This window comes from Phyllostomus discolor, chromosome 5 (genome assembly GCF_004126475.2).
Source record: "Phyllostomus discolor isolate MPI-MPIP mPhyDis1 chromosome 5, mPhyDis1.pri.v3, whole genome shotgun sequence".
NCBI classification, from domain to species: domain Eukaryota; kingdom Metazoa; phylum Chordata; class Mammalia; order Chiroptera; family Phyllostomidae; genus Phyllostomus; species Phyllostomus discolor.
The window spans coordinates 98,899,280-98,927,195 of record NC_040907.2 but is presented as its reverse complement, the minus strand read 5'-3'; the positions used below and the strand labels follow the sequence as shown (position 1 = coordinate 98,927,195).

Below are 27,916 nucleotides of genomic sequence, written 5' to 3'. Positions count from 1 at the left end.
TAAGGAACTTGTAAACCTCAGCAACAAAAATATAAACAATACAATTTAGAAATGGGCAAAGTACCTAAAGGGACACTTCTCCAAAGATGATATACAGATGGCCAATAGACATATGAAAAGATGTTCAACATCATTAATCATCAGAGAGATGCAAATTAAAACCACCATGAAATATCACCTCATATGTCAGTATGACTATCATCAATAAACCAACAAACAACAAGTGCTGCTAAGGATGTGGAGAAAAGGGCACCTTCATGTATTGTTGGTGGAAATGCAGACTGGTGCAGCCACTGTGAAGACAAGTATGGAGTTACCTTAAAAAAATTAGAAATGGAAATTCCTTATGATCCAGAAACTCCAGTTGTGGGATTTGTCTCAAGAAACCCAAAACACTAATTTGAAAAATTATATGTACTCTTTGGTTCATTGCAGCATTATTTATAATAGGCAAGATTTGGAAGTAGCCTAGGTGCCCATCAGCAGATGAGTGGATAAAAAAGCTGTGGTATTTTTACATAATGGAATACTACTCAGCCATAAAAAAGAAGGAAACCTTACCTTCCAGGACAATGTAGATGGACCTATAGAGTATTTTGCTAACTGAAATAAGCCAGTCAGAGAAAGACAGGTATCATATGATTTTATTCATATGTGGAATCTAATGACAAAACAAACTGGTAAAAATAGAAACAGAGGCATGGATACATGGAACAGACGAACAGTTGTCAGAGGGAAAAGGGGTTGGAGGCTGGTTGAAGAAGGTGGTGGGATTCAGTGAAGGAAAAAATGTATAGACACAGACAACAGTATGGTGATTACCAGAGGGAAAGGGGGTGGGAGGAGGTAGAAGAATGTATAAGAGGGATAAATGGTGAGGGAAGGAGACTTAACTTGGGATGGTGAACACACAATACAGTATAGAGTATACACAATACAGACGATGTATTATAGAATTGTACACCCAAAAGTTATATAATTTTATTAACCAATGTCACCCCATTATATTAAAAAAATTAGTAAGTAAAGAAAGAAAAATAAATACATATGGTGATTGGTATTTTGAGGCTTCAATGTTACCAGGAGTCTAAAATTTTCTCTTTTCAAAGTAAATGATCCTAGGACATATTTAATTTGCTCTGTTTCTGATGGCACTATAACTGAATTAGGGAGCACTGTTCATTAGTCTATATTGGTCCAGCTGCCATCGTCTTTAAGGGCAAAATTTTCAGATGATATTGGCAAAACCTACAGTGTATCTTATGCCAAGATTCAAGTCCCTTCCCAGAATCAATCAATGCCCCACAACTAAAGAAGACTTTCAAATTATAAAGCCCATAATCCTTTGTGTTAGTGTGTATAATATTCCTATTTTAACTGCAAAAAAACCCAAGGCCCAAGGTTGGAGGTTTGCCCAGGACCTCTGAGCAATAAACCCCATTGTTTTCCCTCAATACCGTGTTGTTCCTAATCCTCATATGTTGCTATCATCTATTCCAACTAAAGGTAAATTCCTTACTGTAATGGGTTATGTGGGGCATTCTTCAGTATCCCAGTTGATGAAGCTAGTAAATGTCTTTTTAATTCACTTTGGAGGAAATAATTCACCTGGACAGTAATGCCTAAAGGTTTGACTAAGAGTCTTTACTTCTCAAAAATCCTAAAGGCTAATCTGGGTAATATAAAGGGCCCCACTTTGTTGCAATATGTGAGTAAATTGAATTTTTACACTTCTACCCAAGTCTCCTCACAAGAAGACAACATCCACTTGCTAATGCTTTTCTGTTAAGGGACATGCAGTCACAAGAATAAATTGCAGTTTGTCTATACCTACGTTCAACATTTAGAGCATCAGATATGAGAACATATCTGCATCTATATCCAGGCTTCATGATGTCCTAAGCTGTCTAAAATCCAAAATTAAGAGTTAAATGTGAGGTTTTCTTGGGCTAGTTGATTATTGCCAAAATTGGATAAAAATTCTTTCTTATAGCCAACTTCTGTATGTTTTACTAAAAACAACCCCACCCAAATTTTAAGGGAAGAAAAGGTTGACACAGGTTTTAAAAACTTAAAGGAGAATTTAATAAATTTATTTGCTCTTGAGTGTCTCTACTATCAGATTCCCTGTTTTCCATTTTGTATGTGAAAAATGAAAGGTACTCACCCCAAAACATGAAGACCACCATTGATCCATTGGGTATTATAGCAAGTGTATTCTGTGGCAACAGACCACTATCATCTTAGAGCCTTTACTGTTAGTGGTGGATGAGTGCATATGCTCTGCCCACCCCTTCTCATGAACTGAGGCACTCAACATTCTGCAGATAGGGCAAAAAACATGGAGACTTAGTTGATCATGGCTTCTTGGCCACACAGCCACCTGGCCCAGAAGCAGTAGAAACCCTGGAAGATACCCCCAGTGGCAGAGTGCCACCTCTCCCAGTGGAAGCTGTGGTTTGGCCTAGCAGCAGCGGAGCATTGGCCAGGAGATGGCCAAGCCATTGCAGCTGCTGCAATGTGGCCTTTGGCAACAAGGGCAGTGAAGCTAGGCAGCCTTGTGTCAGAAAAGAGTCAGAATAGTCTCCTTTACCTGTTGGAATAGTGGTGGTGGTGGGGTTCTTATACTGAGCATGAATGGATGAGTCCTGAGTATGCTAATGGCCAGAAGGTTGAATGGATAGTGCCACAAGCAAGCCAAAAGCTAGAAAGATAATTGGGTAGGGAGGCAAGCCCTTGCCTCTGCCTTTCTGGTACCAGGTTGAGGGTGGGGTCAGGGGAGGCAGACACATGTTCCGTAGAAGTCAGAATGGCAGTTGGAGGATGCTGGCCCAAAGAGGCCTGCCAGTCTATCCTGGAGAAAGAAGGGATTGGTTGGGAAGCAGACCCACCCAAAGTGAGTGTAAGTTTAGGAAGTTAATTGGCTTTCTGAGAAATATCTAGCCTGTCTTACACCCAAAAGGAATATAGCCCAGAGGAACAAAGAAATACTCTCTCTCTCGCTTGTTCCTCACTTGAGACCTGCAGTTTCCTATTTGTCACTTGATGATCAGTACCAGCTTTTTCTTACCCATTGCTCACTGTTTGGGTCCTGAGTTAGACTGGTGCACTTGTCACCAAACAACCAGTGGGATCCTACCACTCACCACCAACAGGCTAAAACTCTGGAGGCAGAGTTTGGTAGAAAAGGGAAGGAATCTTTTATTCAAAGGATATACAAAAGGTAGGAATTTCTTCTTTCTTGCATTCTTCTACCTAGTATTCCTACCATTTGTGACAGCATGGTTGGAACTAGAGACTATTATGCTAAGTGAAATAAGCCAGTTGGTGAAAGACAAATACCATATGATCTCATGGATAAGAAGAATCTAATGTAAAAAGTAAATTAACAAGCGAAACAGAACCAGAGACATGGAAACATGGAACATACTGACAGCTGCCAGAGTGGGGGCAATGGTAGAAAAAAGGGGAAGGGATTAGTCAAAGAATATGATGAAAGACCCATGGACATGGACAACGGTGTGGGGATTGACTGTGGGAGCAGGGGTGAGTTGGGCACAGGAGGGCAAAAGGGGAAAAATTGGGACAACTGTAACAGAATAAATAAGAATAATCTAATAAGTAAATAAATAACTAGAAAACACAAAGGATATACATGGCAAATAATGTATATCCTTTGAAATAATGGCAAATTTTACCTAAAGGCCTGATTCTTTTAAGACACCCAAAGAAAATCACCCTGCCACCCTCTGCCAGATCAGTTGAAGGTTGCTCTAAAAACTTCTCCCCACAAAAGTACTGCCTAAGAACTGCAGCTGGCTTAACTGGTTTCCAGTTGCTGCCTGGTTTCATGAATCTTTTGGAGTCTGTGTGTCTGGGTGTCCTATTCATGGAGTCCTGCCCTTTTCCTCTGGCCATTGCCCTCTGGTTCATCTGTGAGCCTGGCCAGGCAGCACCCACAGAGTACAGCTCTAGTTGCCAGTGCTGCAGCAGCTTCCTGTGCTGGGTAAGGGCACTGATAATGTTCCCAGACCATGTAGTCTCCAGGGCCTGTCTGCCCAGGGATTTGACCTCCTGGTGTTAACGGGAGAGACCTGTTTTTCCTTGCTGATGCATATATAGAATTACATATCAGCAAATCTAGTAGTATGTAATCTGTTTATTAGTGCCTTGCTTCCATGGAAGAGAACAGGACTGGGTAGAGTAGGGGGTGAAAGGGAAAGTTTCAGAGCAAAGCAGGGTGAGAAAAGCAAGAGTGGCTGAAGACCAGGGTGGCAAGCCCCTGGGCAGCCTGAGGCCAGGTGGCCAGAGGCCCTGTGGCCAGAGAGCCAAGAGCCCCCTGAGACCCCGAGACAGAGGTGGGGAGACAGCATCCTGAGCCCCCCAGAGAGAGAGAGAGAGAGAGAGAGAGAGAGAGAGAGAGTCCTTTGTTCTCAGGACTTATATAGTTGGTGGGATAGGAGAGAAAAAGTTACATATTGATTAATATGTGGTAAATGTGGTGCCAACTTTCCTAGGGGAATGTGATTATCCAAATTCTTATTTTTCTCCAGACCCCATTTTGTCATCTTGGTGTAAAACAAATACCTGACAGTTAATTAAAATTGAGGCACTTTTCAAAGTTATTTATGGGTTCTTTCTGTAAGCATCAAGGACTCCCTCCTAAAATAGATAGTGACCAGAGGTAGGCAATTAACCAAAGTTATTTATGGGCTCTTTCTTTGGGTCCAGGGACCTTCTCCCACATTCAGGCCTTGGGATGAAAGCACAGTTTCAAGGCTTTCTTTCTTGTTAATATATTGTTTCTTGTGATATTGAAACACCTAGCAATATTATCAGAACAGGCTTAGGACTATTGAGTTAGCATGTGAGACTTGTCTCCTCCCTGCCTCAGTTTCTCTTTATTCTATCTAATTGGTAAAAGGTGTTTCCTGGAAACCAGGGTGCTAAATGCTGGCCAGTGACAGTACTGCAGTCTCAGAGTTCTTCCTATGCTGTCTCCTGCTTCACTGGCAGCTGGGAAAGAGGAAAGAACAAAGAGAGTGGCATTTCCATGCTCTCTGCTTTATATAGTCCAGCCCCAAATCCTCTGCATAGCAGAAACACGTAGGATGATGTATCCCTCTATGATGTCATGATGCCCATTTGCCAGGTCAGTTGTTCATTAGCAGTCCTCAGTGTTTCCCAATCCCTACCCCATATTGGGACCAACACATCTCTTGCTGCTCCTGGGGTCCCCACTCCCCTCTACCCAGTGATCCAGCCAGACCTCCCCATTTTAATCCCCACCTTTAGTACTTTTGGACTTTGTAATCTTACAAAGACAAATGGGTGAAGGTCTTGTTCTTCAGTAACTACTTTCTGCTCATCAAGACCATAGTCTTACATAGCCCTTGGTCTAGAGATCCCTAATAAAATGGGGTCTTGGGTGGAGTCTTTGCATGAGGGAGAAGGATCTTGCAAAACCCAGGTCAGTTGGTTGTCCCTGGTAAGTGGTATATGCGATATCCAAAGGATGGTATTGCTAGACAAATTGGTAACCTTGTTATATTCTGGAGGTTACAAATTTGGCAAGAGGGTCAGAAGGCATAATTAAAACCATGACAACTAAATGAAAGGGGTAGGGACTAATTCTACAGTGCCCCCTATTAAGAAAGAGTGGCTCCCTTGGAGGAAGGTGTGCAAGGCGTGTCACACCTGTCCAAAGCCCTATTGCCCATTCTACTTAACTCAAATTAGGCTGAGGGAAATATTCTGAAATTGTCCCTTTAACATTTCTGGACCCTTTATGACTAAACCATTAGGGCAGAAAATGAAAACAGTTTTAAAGTGAAACTATTAGGCTACCCCATACTTCGCCAACTAAACGACCCTGTCCAGCTAAACCACTGAGTGCCAGGAAGTGGTGATGCAGACAGGCTTCCTAAATGAGGCCTACACTGTGTAATGAAACACACAGGCAAATGAGGTCATAGGCACCTTCCCAATGAAAACAGAAGGAAAAACACACAGATTAATTCACACAACAAATCACAAACCTGTCTCTGAGTCTGCAAGGCTGTTTTTGTAGAAGACATCCAGTTGCAAGGCCTTTGCTGGAATGATATCATGCAGTGACACTTTGACAAATCCTTCATGCCTGTAAATTAAACATCTCTGGTGATGTCATCTGTTGTTGAGGTAAATAAGTTCAGCTTCCAAGTAAGAACAAAACTTTGAAGACTATGTCACTACAGTCTGATACCTACAATTGAGAATTGTGAATTTCTCTTCTTAACATTATCCTCATTCTCATCAAAGAGACTTTAAGTTTTTAATTTTGCCTCATCATTTGCATGAGTACAAGAGCAGGAATTGATTACTAGCTTCTTTAAATAAGCTTTGCTTATTTAAACTGCTAAATTTAAGGTTTGCTAACCTTTAAACTGACCCTTATTCAGCCCTTGGCACAGAAACCAAGCCACAGACTTGTCATCTGCCTTTGCCTGCAGTGCCTGTACTCCTCAAGTCCTTGAGGTTCCCATTGTGTCTTAAGGTTCCTCCTTGCCATCTTTCAGGAAAACAGCCTTCATTCCTTCCCTGGAAAGACTGCCATGAACCACACAACCAAACAAGGTACCAGGATATTAGCTCAGTAGGCTTACATTAGCTTTGAAAGTCAATCTCAGTCCCTCCAGGCTTTCTGCTAACTTCCAGAGTCCAGGCATTCCTCCTTCAGTCATGACATTCCAGTCAAAATATTGATTATCAAAACTACAATTTGAAACTTGTAGTTTTGGTCTTACTGGTTTCACGCAAAGAAGCTTTATGTAATTAATTACTTAGTCATTAAGAATACCAAATTCTGTAGGGATCAGGTAGGAAGAAAAATACAAACCAAAAAGGAAAATCTTTGTCCTTCCAACATCCACCAAAATTGCATTTACATGTCTTATGCTTTCCATTGTTTTCTTTCCAACTTAATGTGAAGCTTTTTTAACTCTCAGAAGCCCTTAATTTCCACTCAAAACAGAAAGACAGCCCTGGCTGGCATAGCTCAGTGGATTGAGCGCGGGCTGGGAACCAAAGTGTCCCAGGTTCGATTCCCAGCCAGGGTACATTCCTGGGTTGCAGGCCATAACCCCCAGCAACCGCACATTGATGTTTCTCTCTCTCTCTCTCTCTCTCTCTCTCTCTCTCTCTCTCTCTCTCTCTCTCTCTCTCTCCCCCTTCCCTCTCTAAAATAAATAAATAAATAAAAATCTTTAAAAAAAACAGAAAGACAAAGTTTCAGAGAAAAATAAAGGGGGGAACTAGAACGTGCCTTAGAATCTTGTCTCATACTAACTGATCCCACAGACAGCCTCTCCTAGGTCCAAATGGCCAGAAACCCCAGAGGTAGAGACATTCTCTCACCTACTAGTGTGCCAACTGTTCTCACAACAGAGAGATGAAAATTCTTGCTGTAAGCAAAACAACCAAACTCCCCTGGGCCCCTACAATATCCAAAAGCAAGCATAGAACTGAGAGCTGAGGTTTCTTTGCTTTCAAATTAAAACTCTCACAACTTCCTATACACATTCAAATTCAGCCATAATTCATTTTCAATCCTTGTTTTTTTTTAATATTAGGAAGGTCCATACTCTAACTCAGTATCAAGAAGCTAAAATTCCCTAGATTTGCAAGCACATCCTATTCCCAGATGATAGAGCCTGGAGTATTTCTCATGGAATGCCTCACTCCAGGTTGAGTTGGCGAAGAATTCTGTTTGAATCTTAGAAGACTACTCTTCTTCCTACTCCTCTACTTCCTATTCAAATCTCCAGTTATCTTCCTGAATGTAATGCTTAAGTTCAACAAATTAGGCTTCCAATTTTCCTAATGTCTGATTTGTTTTACTTGGGGTTGGGTCTGCATTGAAGTGGGGTAGCTTGTTGTTAATATACCTTAAAAAGTAAGCACTAACATTATTCAGGCCTCCATGAGAATCTCTTTCAAGTTCTTTCCAGGAAGATGTGGTAACAGAGATGCCATTGTAATTCAGCCAGACTTGTTAGGGTTGATTATAGATATAGGCACAGTAGTGTCCAGCATTTGCTTAAACTTCGTGAACAGGAACTGTGTGCAAGTGACTCTAAGGCACCTAGAAAGAGAGAGGATCATAGTACTCATGCATAATAGTCTGGTTAATGTTTGCAAACATTTTTTAAAAAATTTTGTATATCCTGTTCAATCTCACTCCTCCACCTGAGAAGACAGGTCTTAGACAAGTGTATGTTCTCATGTGTGGTTGTTCAAAGAGCTGGGTATGAAGGTATTTCCACAGAAGACCAGGAAGTTGTAAGGGGCTTATTTATTGTCATAGCCTGAGAAGATCTTTCTTTTCTTGTACTTTCCTCGAATGTCAGGTCAGAGACTGGGCAATGCACTGAAGAAGGTGGTAATGTCATTCTGTGACACTATGAGACATAGAAGTTTCTGAGGCAAGTTTTGTACTGGCAAATTCAATAACATTTCAACATGTCTGAAATGAGAAACAAATTGGGCATGAGCTGTATGTCACACACATTTCCAGTTTTTTCTCTAGGACTTTGCTTCTTTCTTCAACTTCTGAATATACTCTCTTTTACTTCAAACAAGCTCTTTGTTTCTATACATGTATCTGCCCATATAAATGATATGAAGAAATTCCAGCTTATAGTGAATTTTTTTCTGGCTAACAAAGGGATCGATTGAACTCAAATCTTGACAGTTCAAAGGTGAACACTGCATGTAGTTTTGTAAACCAACATTCTTTTCTATACTTCACTGAATGGTTAGAAGCAGCTCTATGTCACCCACTACCACAGCCCCTTCCAAACATTTTTATAAGTTACAATAACTATTTACCTGAAGGAGATATTGACTAAAAGTCTCACTGTTGCAAAAGAGATTTCCTTCACAAACTCTTTCAGTGAGGAAAGTACCATAGAATAGCTGCACTATTAGGTTTTCAGATTTGTTCCTGGCATATCTGTTAGCATTAACATCTAGCTGGTATGCATCCTCTAGCTAATCCAGGAGCTTGTGTGTGAATTCACTCACATCTTGTTGCTATTCCTCAGGTGATCAAAATGCTCCCTTTAAGACATCCAGGGATGCTGAAGGGTCAAAAAATTTGCAGTTTGATCCCATCATCAGAACAAACAAATACTCAAACTCTGGCATAGATATGATATTTTTATTTTCTGTGTGACTTGGACAATTTACAAATACATTCTGTGACAGACTATAGCTAAGGACAAGTCTTTAAAATTTAGTTTAATTAAAAGAGAGACTGAATAACAGCACTGAAGCAACATTGTATGGCCAGCATTTTTCAGCCCAAGTAACTAACCATCAACTTTCCTCCAGTCTTTGGGATTGGGATTTTCTTACCAGACTTCACAGCATGTTCTCTTTGAGTATTCAGTTTCTGCAGAGATTGCTTTGTGCATCCTGTTAATATCTCTTTTATCAGCTTGAACTTTGGAGGACTTCAGTAGACTCAAAGCAATGACAACCTGAAGATCACCTTTGTTCTCATGTGTAAGGTCTATTACTTTTGCTAATATTTCTTTGTTGGCAGCACTCCCCACTACCTCAGATGATTCTGTAGCAACAGTTTCTTGACTGGGCTCCTTAACTCTCTCATCAGTGATAAGACTGAATGACAGAATGACACCACTGGCCCTCAGAGATTCATGAAGAAAGGAAGGGTTCTGAGTGCCCTCATTTCCTCTGGGATGATTTACAGCATTTGGCAGCTCGAGCTGTGGCAATCTGCTGCTCCAGCCACGTTGTCCTGCTGTAGTACCACAGCCATAGTCAAGATACCCTTCTATGGGTCACTGGCTTTCTGCCATTGCTGTCAGTCCAGCCTTGCAGGAGGAGCAGGAGATGGAGGAGGAAGCCCCACCCCCACCCTCCACCCAACTCTGGGTAGGTATACTCCCAGGGCAAATTGGGTGTCCTGACAGGTCTTTGAGGAAGAAATACCTCATTCATCATACAAGATTGGGGCTATTGCTCTCTGGGCCCTATTTCAGCAAAGAAGGAGGTGACAGTGGTGATCTTCCTGCTACTAATCTTGTGTCCTAGGGTCAGGGCCTTAACTAGACTTTCTTGTGTCTTATTATCAAGGAAGTGTTTGGAGGTCATTTCTCTTCTCTACACTATCTATCAGACCTCTGTATCTGGTGAAATTCTATTATGCAACAAGATAAACACCTTAACATAAGGGATCTCATCTCATTTGCCTACCAATTGAAAAACAAATCTAATCACATGATGATACAGTAATTGAGGGAACCATTTAGGGGTAACCTTTTCTTGCAATCCAAAGCATACATAGGCCACACAATGTTACAATAATAAATAGCTAGCTTAGCATTGAATAATGGCTGTTCATGGACTAGTCTGCTAAAATTTGGTCCAGTAGGCTCTCTCTGAGAGCCAAAACAGAACAACCCTTGATGACCCAGACACACAGAACCATAATTATAAACACAATGAGGCTCCAGGCAAGCTGGAACCATATAAACAAAAAAATTGAAACCATGACTCCACTATCCCAACAAATGCTCACAAGTAAGTTTTTGTCAACCAATCTCACAACCAGTGGTCCCCAAGCAATGGCCTCCCAAAAACTCAGCCAGTCATCCCCAGACTCCGGTTCATGACCCCAAAGCTGGTGTGATCATCCCTTCTTTTTTGACTATGTTCCCTTCCCAGACCCATTTCCTTTCCATCTGCCAAGCTTGTTTAAGTGGCCAACACCTCTAACAGGCATGCAGAGAAATTCCCATCAACTAAGAAACCCTACAGTCCCACTCCTTGGGGACCCACCAGCCACAAGCAACTAGAACCCCACACTGGGTGCCATTATTATAACCAAACTACCAGTGGGGTCCTATCACTTGCTGCCAACAGGGAAAAACTCTGGAGGCAGAGCTAAGTGCAAAGGGAAACAATTTTTTTATTCAAAGGCTATACAGTTTGAAATAATGGCAGGTTTCTGCCTCAAACCCTGTTTCCTCTAAGACACCCAGAAAAAATCACCCTGCTACTGTCTTTCATCTCAGTTCAAGACTGCACCAGGAACCTCTTCTCCTACCCAAAAGTACCATCCTTTAAGAAAATCAGGTGGCTTAGTTAGTTTCCAGTCAATGTCTTATCTTCAGGCATCTTTCAATGTCTGTGCCTTTGGGTGCCCCACAGTGCACTGCCCTCTTTCTCTGGCTGCTGCCTTCTGGTTTGTCTGTGGGCCTTGCTGGGCAACACCCATGCCACATGGCTCCACTCACCAGGACCACAGTGGCTTCCCATTATGGGGATGAGCACAAGAATGTTCCCAAACCACATGGTCTCCAGGGCCTGTGACCCAGAGACTAGAGCTTCCAGAAGCTGATAAACAGGGAAGAACAAAGGGGGCAACATTTCAGCACTCTCCACTTTGTATAGTCAGGGCCAAAATCTTTTGTATGGAGGAAGAACCTGGGAAGGTATTTCTTCAGTCACACCCCACTGCCTGGTTACTGGGAAACTGCTCATTTGTAGTATTCAGTGCTTTCCTGCTCCACTCCCATCTTGTGGAGGGTGGTGCAGCCTCTTGTGCTGCTTCTCTCACCTCTATCCCCACTCACATCTGCCCAGCAATCTGGCCTAACCCTCCTCCCTGTTACACACTGACCTGTCCTCTGCATGGGCCATGTGACCTTAGCAGTCATGAGGCCCATGGCCTCCAAAATAGAATCTCTCTTTCACTGACCTGGTGAAACATTCACCAGTATTTGTCTGCACTCCTACGTGGGAGCATGCAAACTTGCGGCCCTAGCAGCTGCATGACCATGGCTATGCTGGCTCCACACACAATGTCCAAGAGGGAGACTGAGGCCAGGCAGCAGCTGGGAACAAGCTAAGCTATGTGAATGACTGCTTAGCAGCCACCTTGATTTCTAGAAGATGATACTTTAACATGGAAAAAGAAATCTGGGCATTGCCTTGTTCTGATCTTGCCGAGGATGGGTGGGTCTTGTCTTGGTTTTGCAAAGATGAGCTTTGAGACAGGGAGTCCCCCATTCTCCAGGATGGAGCAGCATCCAAACAAAACCTTTAACTTTTCCATCAGTACCTGTCCATGAGTTTGGCTTTTGTGGCAACAGGCAGCCAAACAGACATTTTTTTTTGTTTGGTGACATTACTACCACTGTTTTTTTTTTTTTAGTCAAGGCCATCAAGGAAATTTTTGGGGGATCCCCTTTAACCATCTATGTACCCCATTCAGTACAAGCCCTTCTGAATTCTCATCACACTCAACATTTTCCAGTCAGTGTCTCACCTCCTATGAAATCCCTTTTTAAGTGCTACTCACACAACTCTTTCACATTAAATCATTTTTAACCCTGCTATTCTCCCCTCCCCATTACCAATGGAAAGCCCCATGATTACTTAACTCTGACAGATCACCTCCTGAGCCTTTGTGATGATCTGCATGAAACTCTTGAGTTATATCAGCTATTCATGATTCACTGATGGTTTTTATTTAAAGGGTGACAATGGCAATATCAATCCCTTTTGAGGTAATTGAAGTAATATCTTTGTGTTTAGATACTATGGCCTAAAAACCGTGTTGTATGTGCCTGAAACTTAGCCAAGTGCAAGATTGCCAACATTTATACTGATAATTGATATGTTTTTGAAGTAGTCATTATTTTGTGATATTGTGGGAGCAACACAGCTTCCTTACTTCCAATACAAATAAAATTAATAGTGACCTGTATATACAGAAATTATTGGATGTTATACTCTTGCATGCTGCTTTAACTATCATTAAGACCTCAAGGAATTCTAAATTCAGCTCTCTGGAAGCTGAGGGAAATCATCTTGCTGATACTTCTGCAAGGAATGCTGCCTTTAAGGGAACCAAGGGCAGTCAAAACTCTGTCATGGTCCACAGCCACATTTCCCCAAATGATAACTTGGAAATACTGAGTGGTGAAGCACAAAAATTCACCTCAAAGATTGGAATTCAACAATTACTGATTTGATAAAAAATTATAAAGCTGTTGTTTAGGCCAAATAACAGCCTATTCCTGCCAGAGACTCTACAATTCCCATACCTAAATACAAAACATGCATCAAATCATTGGTCCACTGACAAAATGATAATATTAGTAATCAATATTGATGGAAAAGTATTAATAATACTGCCTGCCTCACTTGTCCCAATTGTCAAAATTATAATCCAGGGAAGTTTATTTTCACTGCCCTGGACATTATACATTTTCTAATGAATCTCTTAATAATACAGTTTCCACTGTATCATGGATATAAACATGTTTTATTTTGGTCTGTAGGTTTTCTCAGTGAACTGAAGTTTTCCCTGGAAGACAAGCTACTGCCTACTTTGCAGTCAAGGTCTTTTTGGAAAATATTATCTCTACCTGGAGAACTCTTGAACTCTGTTTGTAACAGGATGCAACCAAGAGGAGAGACCCCAAATAAGGATTTTTAACAGGCTCCAGAACTCAAGGTGTCCAGGAAATACTAGAAAAATACATATATAGGATGCCCTCACTCCCACAAGTCTGAGCTGGGTGTGGGACATATGGAGCAGGGCCATTCAGGGCTGTTTTATATAGCAACAGCTTTGCAGCTAACCTCTGGCATGGTCATTTAACATATCTATAACCTTTAACTGGTTTCATAGATATGTTAAATAGCTGTGGCCAGGCTTTGAGTCAGGGGGATGGAAGTGACTTCCACCCAAGATGTAACTGGGAGATAACTCCCCCTGATTACAGTGTGTGTGAGAGAGCCTGGAGATGATTGGCTCCATGCCATGAGGCCACACCTCCCCAGACTTACTACGGCAGCCTAGTAAAGCTGGAAGAATGCAGGAATGCTGGCAGGTATAACTGATTGTAGGAGGAATGAGAAATGGGGCTGCAGAGGAAGACTGGTGCTAGGATTTAGACCCAGGCACGGCAGCCAAGCCAGAGTGCAGGACCCTGCTACTTGGGCAAGAGTCAGGACCACATGGCTTTGGGTTGCTCTTTTTTGCCACATGGCTTAGGAAGAAGGAGACTTTGCCTGAAGAAAACAGGTGAAAGGACTCTTGCTGGTGGGCCATGAGAAGATGCCACATGGCTTTGAATTAACTGGAGATTGTGGGGGTGACACAGCTGATGGTGCCAGGAGCCTGAATCACAGACTTCTACTTCTTTCCTGAGATATGGTACCTCAGACTGGGCAGAGGGTGAAGGAAGGATTGTGTGAGTTTGCGGGTATTTTAAAGAACTTTAATATTTTAATAAAGATTTAAGTCATTACTCTAAGTCTGTATCTTTTAAATAAATAATTCCTTTCCTTTTTACCAATCTCTGGCATTGAAAGATGTCTTTCCTCTGGCAAAGTGAACCCACTACATGGGGGGAGCCCCCAAAGAAAAAAGGGGATCCTTTTGGTAATAATATATTGCACCCTCCCCCAGGTCTGTTCTGTAACACATACAGATTGGGGAACCCATTTTATTGGTCAGGTGATTCAGCGAGTCTATGCTGTTTGACCAGTTTTACAATACTTTCACTGCATTTTCCACCATCAATCCTCAGGTTTAATAAAACAAATTAACGACATTATTAAGACTAAATTGGCAAAATTTATAGATGCTCTTCAAATACTTTTGCCGAAAGCAATGCTATTAATCTCTCTAAATGTCAGGTTTAGCACCTTTGGAATTCATAAAATGTCCTGCTTTGAGATAGTCATAGAATGCCCAGTGCACATGGACTCTGCCTCTTTGATCCACAGCTGGCAAACAAATATATTTCAATGTTGTAAAGTCCTAATTGCTTTTATCAAAGTTAGACATATTCTGCTAGAGCAATATTTTCAAAGTGTGCTCCAGGAAGATGAAAAGACCTTGAGCAACACATTTTGCAACCTGAAAATGTTGTTTATTGAAAAAGCCACCTCCAGAAAGATGCTCTTTAACTTCTCTGAAAAGGGTCCTATCAGATACTGCTAACCAAGTCTTGTGCTGCCACATTCCAAGAAATACCCACTTAGATTCATATGACACATATCTAAAGAAAGCACCTAAACTTTTACTAGAGCTGTACACTATGTGGCAATCTGAAGGTAAAGATTTTCCCCAAATTGAAGAAGATGAGAGATTCATCTTTCTCGGGAAAGATACATTCCTAAGAAAGAGCTTTACTGAAAAGTCTGGAGCCAGGCTTCTTGAAAGCTGTCTGCTAAGTCTTTGTTGCTGACCCAATGCTTCTGATGATGTCAAGTGCTTATGATCTTGATAACATATGGACTTTAGATAAAAAGTTTCTGGGAGGTCTCTGTTTTACCCATCCTTGTTACTCAAACATGAATACAATAGGTTTCCAGTCTGTGCAATTTTCCTCTGATATGGGACAAAATGCCAAAGAAATAGCATTCCAGTCATTGAGGGATGAAAAGCTTTTGGAATCAGAAAAAAACATGATTCTTGAACAGTGAAACTTTCAGAGAAAGATCTTGATCTAAAGGGAGAAATGTAAAGATTAATTAATATAAGTCTCATTTAAAATAAAGTCAGGAGGCCAAAAAGGGGAACTCTTTCTATATGGATCACAAACCCCGACACAGGAAGAATTCTTTGTTTACAATAACTTTCCTAAATATCTTTCTTTATAAAAGTGTTTTCCTTCTTTTTTTGTCAATACTTGCACATTGTCTGTCATTTGCCCAAATGTCCTGAATTGCAATTATTTTTATTCCCAAATAAACCCATTTTGCTGGAGAAGTATCTGGCCATTTATTTGTTAAAGTCAACAATACTTTCTTAAATATAAACACATTCATAAATCTCCTTGCTGTAAAAATGCCAACCAGAACCAAAACACACAGGGTTAGTCATTCTTATCACACATATTTTATTTTTTTAAAGATTTTATTTATTTGTTTTTTAGAGAGAGAAGGAGAAAGAAAGGGAAACATCATTGTGTAGTTGCCTCTTGAGTGACTCCTACTGGGGACTTGGCCTGGAACGCATGCATGTGCCCTGATTGGGAATTGAACTGGTGACCCTTTGGTTCACAGGCCCACACTCAACCCACTGAGCTACACCAGCCAGGTCACATGTATTTTAGAAATTTCTGACACCACAGAAAGTTGTCTAAGGAGGGATACTTGAGAATCCAGATATAACCATGCTAACTTGAGCACAGACCACTGTGGTACTGTGTAAAATTTTCTGCATTTTTCCACTTTATTTACTCTAGAATAGTATCTTGAATAAAAAAAGAAGCTCTCCTAAAATAATTTGTTTGTTTTAGAGTGACCTAGATGGAAAAAAAACCTAGAGAGCTCTTATTCTAATCGGCAGGCACAAAGTTAAGCTTTAAAGAAGCCAGGTGGGAGAGTAAATGACAGGAGGAGACAAAAAGAGAAGCAAGCAGGTCAAAACTGGAGGGCCTGGAGGGAAAAGCATTAAACCAACAAATAGCCCCAAATAAGAATCAAACCAAAGCTTTATATCATAAAATCTGGCTTACTCAGGAAACATGCAGAAAATGTGTTTTTACATTGAGCGGGGGCTGGGAACCAAAGTGTCCCAGGTTCGATTCCCAGCCAGGGCACATGCCTGGGTTGCAGGCCATAACCCCCAGCACCCGCACATTGATGTTTCTCTCTCTCTCTCTCTCTCTCTCCCCCCCTTCCCTCTCTAAAAATAAATAAATAAAATCTTTAAAAAAAAACGTGTTTTTACTTCTCTCTCCTTTTAAAAATGTTGGTGACAATAACATGAGAGATGGTGATTTATTTGATTTTTGAAGTTGTAAGAATAATAATTAGAATTATATATAAATAAATTGTGATCCCGTCATATTCTTAGTGATGTATGCATTGAAACTCCTTATGCTTCACTTTTGTATTATATGACAAAAATATTCATAAGAAGAAAGGGACACTCAACAACTTGATTTAAGAAATGAGCAAAGGATGTATTCAAGTCCAGCTATGGCATTTCTCCAAAGATAATATACAAATGCCCAACAAGCACATGAAAGGATATGCAACATCACAAAAAAATAGCAAGATGCAAATCAAAACCATGAGGTAACATTTCATACCATAACAATGGCTACTACTAAAAAGAGAAGAGAAAAGAAAAAGAAGAGAAGAGAAGAGAAGAGAAAAGAGAAGAGAGATAAACAGAAAAAAAAAGAAATGTTGGTGAAGATGCAGAGAAATTGGAACACCTATGCTCTGTTGCTGGAAATGTAAAATATGCCCTAGGTTCATAGTGCTGCTGCTATGAAAACATTATGACCAGTTTTTAAAGTATTAAAAATAGAACTATAATATGATCCAGTGATTCCAGTTCTGGTTATATAACCAAAAAAATTAAAACAGGGTCTCCAAGAGATATTTGTATACCCATGTTTATGGCAGCAGTTCACAAGAGTCAAGAGTTGAGAACAGCACAAGTATTCATTTATAAATGAATGGATAAGCAAAATGTGGTAATTACATACAATAGAAAAGTATTCATCTTTGGAAAGGAATGAAATTCTGACATATGCTACAATATGGGTGAACCTTGAGAATATAGCGTGCTCTGAAATAAGGAAGTCACAAAAAGACAAACACTGTATAATTCCACTTACATAAGTAATATATAGTAATCGAATTCACAAAAACAAAGTAGAATAGTGTTATTCAGGGGTTGAGGACAAAGTGGTGAAAGAGAATTGTTGACTAATCAATATAGAATTTTGCAAGATAAAAATTTATGGAAATTGGTTGCACAATGATGTAATTATACTTAACACTTCTGAATTATACACTTAAAAATGGATAAAATGATAAATTTTATGTTACACATATTTTATCAAAATAAAAGAATAATAATAAAAAAGAAAAAAAGAGGTGACTTAAACTTGTTCCTAATAAATATACTCTGGGATATAACTAATGATTCCTGGTGAGACTAGATGGCTCCCTTCGGGCATATCTCCTTGGTATTTAGAGCCAATGGAACAGCTATTATTATGCTAAACTCATTAGTAGATGACAAGTATCCAGCTGATTTCCTGAATGATTGCTTTGAGTATGTGGCATGGGGACTCATGTGAGTAAATATAAAAGAGACATTAAGAACACTGAGATAAACAAATTCAAAGGTTTGCATGCAGATCATGGAATTTTCATTAGAGTCCAACTAATTAGTACCTGGTAACTTTTAAATTCTCCTGTTGCTTTGATGATGAATAAATTTTAGCTTCTAGCATATGAGGTGGGTAGATGTTTATGTGGATATTCAGCCATGCAACACCTACTAAACCTGGCCTAGGCCTGAATAGTCAGAGATAATTTAATTTCTGAAATTCCAGCTTAAGGTGAAGAGAACTGTAAAGGCCAAGGGTGGCTAAGAGAGCCTCAGTCTTCAAAATGACAAATACACTTGCTTTTTCCATTAGATCTTTTGGAAAAGGTATTTGACTTCTAATCATACATGGTGGTTAAGAGTTGGCTTCAGAAGTGAAATTCCATTCTAGTTTGGAAAACATTATCTTCCAGTGAATATTAAGAACTAGTTTAAAAATTTTTGAGGTCACAAGAAGAGCTTGTCTTTTCATTGTATCCCACCAAATTTAAAGAAAAGTCAAGTGACACACTTATGAAGATGCTCATGTCATAGAGTGGCTCAGTAGTCTCATCTAATGTTAGGGAAAAATGTGTCCTTTGTAAAGAAAGTATAATAGGACTACATGTGGAGTGCATTGACAACTCTATAGTCTATCTGAAGTAGGCTGAACCTAAAATCTGCCCACTTTATCAATTTAGGCCCATAGGCTAATTTCACCAGGAAGGTTGGTTAGAAAATCTCCAATATCCCTAACTAAACTCTATAATTCCAGGGTAACCTATTTGCAAAGAGGTCCACAGGGCTACTTCTAATCCCAACTTGCTTTGTCCCTGTATCTCTTCATAAAATTCAGTTGAATACAGTTTACAAAATGCTACCAGAACTGTCAAGTGTTAGGGTTATAAAGTTTGAGAACCAAACATTTGGATTTTAAGCTGGACTGGAAAAAATGATTTTCAATAGAAAAACACTTATATGGTTGTTCTCTTGCATTGAGTACTGTGATGGATCGCATTGAAACAACTGCCTAACTAGGAGACAATTATATCGTGACCTAACAATTTTAGAAATTGGACTATGTGGCTCCTAAAGGCTTGAGAATCCATCACCAAGAGGTAATTTGTGAGCTAACATTTGAGTATTATTATGCTGTCCCACTAATGATATGGAGTTTGAATTTGAAGGTACTTGAATTTGAAGCTTTACTTTATTACATACTACATTTGCTTCAGAGTTTTTCTTTGAGTCTCAATTTTCCTATATTTTAAGATAGATACTATTATATCATATATACTTAATGGTAATGTTGGACACACAGTAGGTATGCAATACATCTGTTTTTTAAAGAAAACATTGTTAAATTTAATGATATAAAGATTTTAAATCCACATCTGAAAAAAAATGTTATTTAAAAACTTAAAACCCAAACCAAAATGGGGAAATATTTTTGAAATACATATAACTAATAGAGGATTACAATCCAAAATATATGAAGCATCTCTGAAGAAAGAATAAGATAAATAACTCACTAGAAAAACAAGCACTGGGTAGGCAAAAATTTAGAAACAACATCCAAAAGGCAAGAAACATATAAAAAGATGCTCAATCATACCTGAATTCAAGAAAATAAAATGAAAATATCATGAGATATTATTTCACTACTATTACATTGGCAAAAATTTGAATGATGATAACAATAAACAGGGTGAGAGAAAAGAGCATTATCAAACACTGTTGGTTATCAACGATGTAAATTGATAAAAATCCAGAAACTGTCAACTTCCAGTATACTTCTAGACAAACATTTGTAAACATGTCCATAGAAACATATTCAAGGACTGTTTTCTAGTATTTTTTGATAGTAGTAAAAGTTTGGAAACAACATGAATTTTCATTTCTAGAATAATGGATAAGTTCATTATGTTATTTTAACACAGTGAAATGCTATATGGAATATACATGGATGAACTAGGCTTCCATATGTTGACAGAGACACATTTTTTTATTTTATACACCATGCTAAGTGTAAAAAGCAAGCTGTGAAACTATTTTTTATTATACTATTTATGCATAATATCAAAAACTTTCAAAACACTATATTTTGTTTTTCAAATATGCACGTAACTAGTAAATTAATAAAAAATATGCATGGGAACAATGCACATCAACTTAATGGTACTGATCATTTCTAAGGCAAAGTGAAAATGTGAAGAGCGGGGATTTTAACTTATTTTGTAGCTTTTTGATTCTGAAAAAAATTGGTGGACAAACAGCTAAGCAATATAATTTTAAATGTTGGAATTATGTTAATGGGAATCTACTACATATTCTCTATGTAATACTTACCTTCTTCGTTCTATATATTTTCTAGTAGTTTAATTGAAATATAATTTATTTACCATATTATTTACAAATTTAAATTGTGCAATTCAATGGTTGTTAGTATATTCACAGAGTGTCTACATTTTCATATGCATTACTACAAAAAGAAACCATGTGCCCATTATCAGTCACTCCCCATTTCCTTCTAAACCTCCATAGTCCTAGGCAAGCACTAATCTATTTTCTGTCTCTAAAAATTTACCTATTATGGATGTTTCAAAATTGAATTATATGTATTTGTTTGAATATATTTATTGATTATGTTATTACAGTTGTCATATTTTTTCTCCCCTTTATTCCCCTCCATGCTGCACTCCCCTCCCACCAGCATTACCCCCCCTCCTTAGTTCATGGCCATAGGTCATACATATAAATTCTTTGGCTTCTACATTTCCGATACTATTCTTAACCTACCCCTGTCTATTTTGTACCTACCATTTATACTTCTGATTACCTGTAAATTTTACCCCATTCTCTCCCTGTCCCCTTTCCACTGATAACCCTCCAAGTGATCTCCTTTTCTGTGATTCTGTTCCTGTTCTAACAGTTTGCTAAATTTGCTTTTATTTTTGCTTTTAGACTCAATTGTTGATAGCTGTGGGTTTGTTGTCCTTTTACTGTTCATATTTTTTATCTTCTTTTTCTTAGATAAGTCCCTTTAACATTTCATATAATAAGGGCTTGGTGATGATGAACTCCTTTAACTTGACTTTATCTGGAAAGCACTTTATCTGCCCTTCCATTCTAAATGATAGCTTTGCTGGATAGAGCAGTCTTGGATGTAGGTCCTTGCCTTTCATGACTTTGAGTACTTCTTTCCAGCTCCTTCTTGCCAACAAGGTTTCTTGTGAGAAATCAGCTAATAGCCTTATGGGAACTCCTTTGTAGGTAACTGTCTCCTTTTACCTTGCTGCTTTTAAGATTCTCTCCTTATCCTTAACCTTGGTAATGTGACTATGATGTGCCTTGGTATGTGCTTCCTTGGGTCCAATTTCTTTGGGACTCTGAGATTCCTGGATTTCCTGGAAGTGTATTCCATTTCTCAGATTGGGGAAGTTCTCCTCCATTATGTTTTCAAATAAGTTTTCAATTTCTTGATCTTCCTCTTCTTCTTCTTGCACCCCTATGATCCAGATGTTGGAAGGTTTAAAGATGTCCTGAAGGTTACTAAAACTCTCCTTATTTTTTCGAATTCTTGTTTCTTCATTCTTTTCTGATTGAATGTTTTTTTCTTCCTTCTGACCCAAACCGCTGATTTGAGTCCCAGTTTCATTCCCATAATTGTTGGTTTCCTGTATATTTTTCTTTATTTCACTTAGCATAGCCTTCATTTTTTCCTCGAATTTTTGACTATATTCAACTAAATCTGTGAGTATCCTGATTGCCAGTGTGTTTTGAACTCTGCATCTAATAGGTTGGCTATCTCTTCGTCAATTAGTCATATTTTTTTTCTGGAGCTGTGATATGTTCTTTCATTTGGGCCTTATTTTTTTTTTTTGGTGTCAGCACTCCTGCTACATAGCAAGGGGTGGAGCTTTAGGTGTTCACCAGGGCAAGGCAACCCACATGGCTGTGTTGTGACGTTGTGTTGGGGGAAGGGGTCCAAAAGGAAACAGTGCACCTTGTTCTGCTCTATGACAGTTTTCAGTCACTTCTGCTATTCACAAGCAAATTGGGTGCTTCTGTTGCTGATTCCCAGGTGGGTGTGTACATTCTAGAGCCTGTGGGTCTCTCCAATGAACTCTCCTGTGATGCTGGGAGTTTCTCCCACTGCCGCCTTAACCCCTACAGGTGTTTCAGTCAGAGGCTTTGAGACTTTATTTCCACGTACTGTAACCCTAGGTTGCTCAGTCTATCTTATTCCCCAGTTGTTCCTCTGGGTTTACTTGCAGGCAAATGTGGGACCACCCAGTCTGCAATCTGTCGCCTTGCCTAGTCCACCAGCCACCTCCTTGCCGTGAGTCCTCTCTGCCCAGCTGCCTGTCTCCACCCCTCCTACCAGCCTGGATGAATATTTCTTCTTTAACTCCTTGGTTGTTAGACTTCCATACAGTTTGATTTTCTTGTATTTCTGGTTGTGTTTTGTTTTTAAATTTGTTGTTGTCCTTCTTTTGGTTGTTCAAGGAGGCACAGTGTTTCCAGCTACTCCTCCATCTTGGCCAGAAGTCTTCCTCTTTATATTTTATATAAATGATATTATAAAATACATATAATTTGTGTCTGCTTTTATTCACATAACAGAATGTTATAAAAGCTACTAGACTTATTGGGGTGATCACTTCATAAATTATATAAATGTTTAATCACTATGTTATTGTGGACCCCAAGCAAGAAGACACCTACTAAGAAAGGCTCCTGGTGATTAATGGGTCTCATTTTGAAAAAGAGAGAAATGAAAAGAGGGCCTAGCAACTATTTTCACACAAGGGCCTCTCATGCAAACTGTACTACAGGTAGAAGCCTGTACTGAACTATTTGTCTCTGCACTGCATTGTCTACTTGTGCTGTCTTTCTGCCGCCATAATCAGCCCTTATAATGAAGTTTCTGTATGGTTCTGTGAACTAGTGTCACCCCAATTAATTCAATATAAAAAAGAAGTTTCTGGATGCCTATTTCAAGAAATATGACTGAAGCTTTCCCCATACAAACAGAGCTGCGCAGCTCCCACCAGCCAGAGAGGCTCTATTCTTTTATTTACTTATTTTTGGATATTATTTAAAAAATTTTTTAATTTTATTTTTCCATACCCATTTAACCCCCTTATAGCCTCTCCCCACTGCAACCTCCACATTGTTGTCCATGTTCTCGAGTCCTTTCTCCTTTTTGCTCGATCCCTCCACCCCCTAACTTTTCCCCACCCAACAGCTGTCATTCTGCTCTCCATCTATAAGTCTGTCTCTATTTTGCTTGTTTGTTCAGTTTGTTCATTAGATTTCACATGTAAATGAAATCATATGGTAGTTGTCTTTCTCTAATGGGCCCATTTCGCATAACATTATGTTCTCCAGGTCTATCCATACTGTCACAAAGGGTAAAAATTTCTTTTTTTACAGCCTAATGTCATTCCATTGTGCAAGTGTCCCATAGTTATTTTATCCACTCATTTACTGATGGGCAATTGGGCTGCTTCCATATCTTTTCAATTATAAATACCATTGTAATGGACATAGGGATGCTTATGTTCTTTCAAATTAGTGTTTTGGTTTTCTTTGGATGTATTCCCAGAAGTGGATCACTGGGTCAAAAGGCAGATCTATTTTTATTTTTTTGAAGTATCTCCATATTTTTTTCCACAATGGCTACAGCAGTCTGCATTTCCACCAACAACGTAAAAGGGTTCCCTTTTCTCCACATCCTTGCCAGCACTTGTTTGTTGATTTATTAATGATAGCCATTCTGATAGTTGTGTTGTGATACTGTATTGTGGTTTTAATTTGCATTTCTCTGATGACTAGTGATGTTGAACATCTTTTCTTATGTCTTTTGGCCATCTGTAGGTACTCTTTGGAGAAGTACCTATTCATATCCTTTGCTCTATTGTGACCAATCAGGGGAGTGGCTTTTGGACCAATAAAACTAGGAGGATTTTTATGTCCTCATTTGCATTAGAACAGACCAATCAGGGACCAGGGTCAGGGAATTCTGTCCACATAAGCCAGCTCCCCTCTGGCTGTGAGAGTGCACATTCCCTTTTTACTTGTCTCCCTAGCTGAGCTAAAACACTGAAGATATCTTATGAAAGCAGAGCAGCACAGGCCAAAGGAAAGCAGAAAGACAAGGAGCAAAGCAGAGCATTGAGGAGCAGATATGTAGCTGGAGAGGGGTCTGGCATTGGGGAGACCTCACAACTGTGCTGTTTACACAGCCATGATGGAACACAATTGACCTGTTTTGCACTGAATAAAGTTTCCTTTACTGCATCTCAAATTGGGGGGTCCTGTTGGCATTGAATTGTCACCACTGGCTATTGGTTGACATGGTATGCATGCAATGAATATAAATTTTATATTAACTGTAACTGAAAAGTTAAAAAAATATCCATGTGGGATTATGTATCAATACTTTATGCCTTGGTAAATGGCTGAATATCAACTGATCAACTGTATTTCTATACTGCATTTTGTTTACCCTTTGTACTGATGGTCACTTAGGGGCATTTCCTCACTTTTTGGGTGTTATAAATAATGCTGTGATGAACATTCGTGTACAAAGCTTTGTATGGACACACATTTACAATTTTCTTGAATATGTGCCAATGAGTGAAATTGCTGATCACATGGTATTTCTACATTTAACTTTTTAATACCCTGACAAGCTGTTTTTCAAAGGGGCTATATCTGAACAGAGTGCATCAAGGTCCCACTTTTTTCACATATAACCAATACTAATCACGTTCTATGTTTTTGATTATGGCCATCATAGTGGGTGGGAAACATATCTCATTATTGTTTTGTTTTGCATTCTTGTAATGACCAACAATGTTAGACAGCCCTTGATGTGCTTATTAGTCATTTGTATACATGCCTTAGAGAACTGCCTTAGTTTATGAAATGTATTTTCTCTCAGTATAGATTTCTAGGTTGAGAAATTTCTAAAATTATTTTAATCATTGTTCAAGTACAGTTTTCTGCCTTTTACTCCCATTCCAACCCACCCACCCAACCTTCCCCACCTCCCTCCCATTACCACCTGCCCTAGTTTTTGTCCATGTGTCCTTTATATTTGTTCCTGTAAACTCTTCCCAATCTCCCCTGAAAATCCCTCTTTACTCCCCTCTGGTCACTGTCAGCCTGCCCTCTATTTCAGTGTCTTTAACTATATTTTGCTTGTTTCTTTGCTTTGTAGTTTAGGTTCCTGTTAAAGGTGAGATCATATGGTATTTGTCTTTCACTGCCTGGCTTCTTTTGCTTAGATTAATGCTTTCCAGTTGCATCCATGCTGTTGCAAAGGGTAGGAGCTCCTTCTTTCTTTCTGCTGCATAGAATTCCATTGTGTAAATGTACCACAGTTTTTTGACGCATTCATTTACTGATGGGCATTTAGGTTGCTTCCAGCACTTAGCTATTGTAAATTGTGCTGCTATGAGCATTGGGGTGCAAAGGTTCTTTTGGATTGGTGTTTCAGGATTCTTAGGATATAGTCCCAGCAGTGGAATTGCTGGGTTAAAAAGCAGATCCATTTTTAGTGTTCTGAGGAAGTTCCATACTGTTTTCCATAGTGGTTGTACCAGTCTGCAGTCCCGCCAACAGTGTACTAGGGTCCCCTTTTCTCCACAGCCTCTCCAACAATTGTTTGTTGCTTTGTTTATGATGACCATGTTGTCTGGTGTGAAGTGGTATCTCATTGTGGTTTTAATTTACATCTCCCTGATGGCTAGCAATATTGAAAATCTTTTCATGTGTCTTTGGATCCTCTGTATGTCCTCCTTGGAGAAGTGTCTGTTCAAGTCCTTTGCCCATTTTTTAATTGGGTTCTTTGTCTTCTTAAAGTGGAATCATGTAAGTTTTTTATATATTTTGGAGATTAAACTCTTGTCTGAGGTATCATTGGCAAATATGTTTTCCCATACAGTTGGTTCTCTTTTTATTTTAATACTGTTTTCTTTAGCCGTGTAGAGGCTTTTTATTTCAATGAGGTCCCATTTGTTTATTCTTTCCTTTATGTCCCTTGTTCTAGGAGACATGTCAATAAAAATGTTTCTGTGTGAAATGTCTGAGATTTTCCTACCTACATTCTCCTTTAGGATTTTAGTGGTGTCACAGTTTATATTTAAGTCTTTTATCCACCTTGAATTTATTTTTGTGTAAGGTGTAAGTTGGTGCTCAAGTTTATTTATTTTTTTGCAGGTAGCTGTCCAGTTCTCCCAACACCATTTGTTGAAGAGACTATTTTTACTCCATTTTATGTTGCTGCTCCCTTTGTCAAATATTAATTGACCATAGAGACTTGAGTTTATTTCTGGGCCCTCTGTTGTGTTCCATTGGTCCATGTGCTGTTTTTATGACACTACCAGGCTGTTTTGATTAGAGTGGCCTTATAATATAGTTTAGTATCAGGTATTGTGATCCCTCCTACTTTACTCTTCTTTCTCCAAATTGCAGCAGCTATTCGGTGTAATTTATGGTTCTATATAAATTTTTGAAGTGTTTGTTCTATGTCTGTGAAATATATCATCAGCACTTTAATAGGTATTGCATTGAATGTGTAAATTGCTTTGGGTAATATAGACATTTTGATGATGTTAATTCTTCCAATCCATAAACACGGTATATTATCCCATTTGTTTGTGTCTTCCTTGATTTCTTTCCTCAGTGTTATGTAGTTTTCTGAATACAGGTCTTTTACCTCTTTGGTTAGGTTTATTCCTAGGGATCTTATTTTTCTTTTTGCTATTTCAAATGGGATTTTTTTTCTTGATTTCTGCTTCTGCTGTTTCATTGTCAGTGTACAGAAATGCCTTTGATTTCAGGATATTGACTTTGTATCCCTGAGGTCTGCCAAATTCATTTATTAGGTCAAGCTGTTTTTTGGTGGAGTCTGTAGGATTTTCTATGTACATTATCATGTCATCTGCAAACAGTGACAGTTTTGTTTCCTCCTTTCCGATTTGAATGCCTTTTATTTCTTTTTCTTGTGTGATCACTGTGGCTAAAACTTCCAGTACTGTATTGAATAGAAGTGGTGAAAGTGGGCATCCTTGTCTTGTTCCTGATCTTAGTGGAAAAGATTTTAAATTTTGCCTATTGAGTATGATGTTAGCTGTACATCTCTCGTATATGGCCTTTATTATGTTGAGGAATGCTCTCTCTATTCCCACTTTGCTGAATGTTTTTATCATAAAGGGGTGCTGTACTTTGTCAAGTAATTTTTCTGCATATATTGATATGATCATTTGATTTTTGTCTTTTGTTTTGTTTATGTGATGTGTTACATTTATTGATTTGTGAATACTGTACCATCCTTGCATCCCTGGAATGAATCCCACTTAGTCATGGTGTATGATCTTTTTAACATATTGTTGGATGTGGTTTGCAGTATTTTGTTGAGAATTTTAGCATCTGTGTTCACCAGCATGGATTAGGATGATGCAGGCCTCATAAAAAGAGTTTCGGTGTCTTTCTTCTTTTTGAATTTTTTGGAATAGTCTGTGAAGGATAGGGGTTAGCTCTTCCTTAAATGCTTTTTAAATTCTCCTGTGAAACCATCTGATCCAGGGCTTTTGTGTGTCAGAAACATTTTAATTACTGTTTCAATTTCATCAGGTGTTATTGGTCTGTTCAGGCTTTCTGCTTCTTTTTCATTGAGTTTTGGAAGATTATATTTTTATAGAAATTTGTCCATTTCACCTAGGTTTTCAAATTTCTTGAAATACAGTTCTTCATAGT

The 27,916-nt window shown here is 39.0% G+C and overlaps 1 pseudogene; it reads right to left on the bottom strand.

Annotated features, from left to right (window-relative positions):
• Positions 1-7,642: 7,642 nt before the first annotated feature.
• On the bottom strand, positions 7,643-9,823 carry LOC114496995 (annotated as a pseudogene).
• Positions 9,824-27,916: the final 18,093 nt, after the last annotated feature.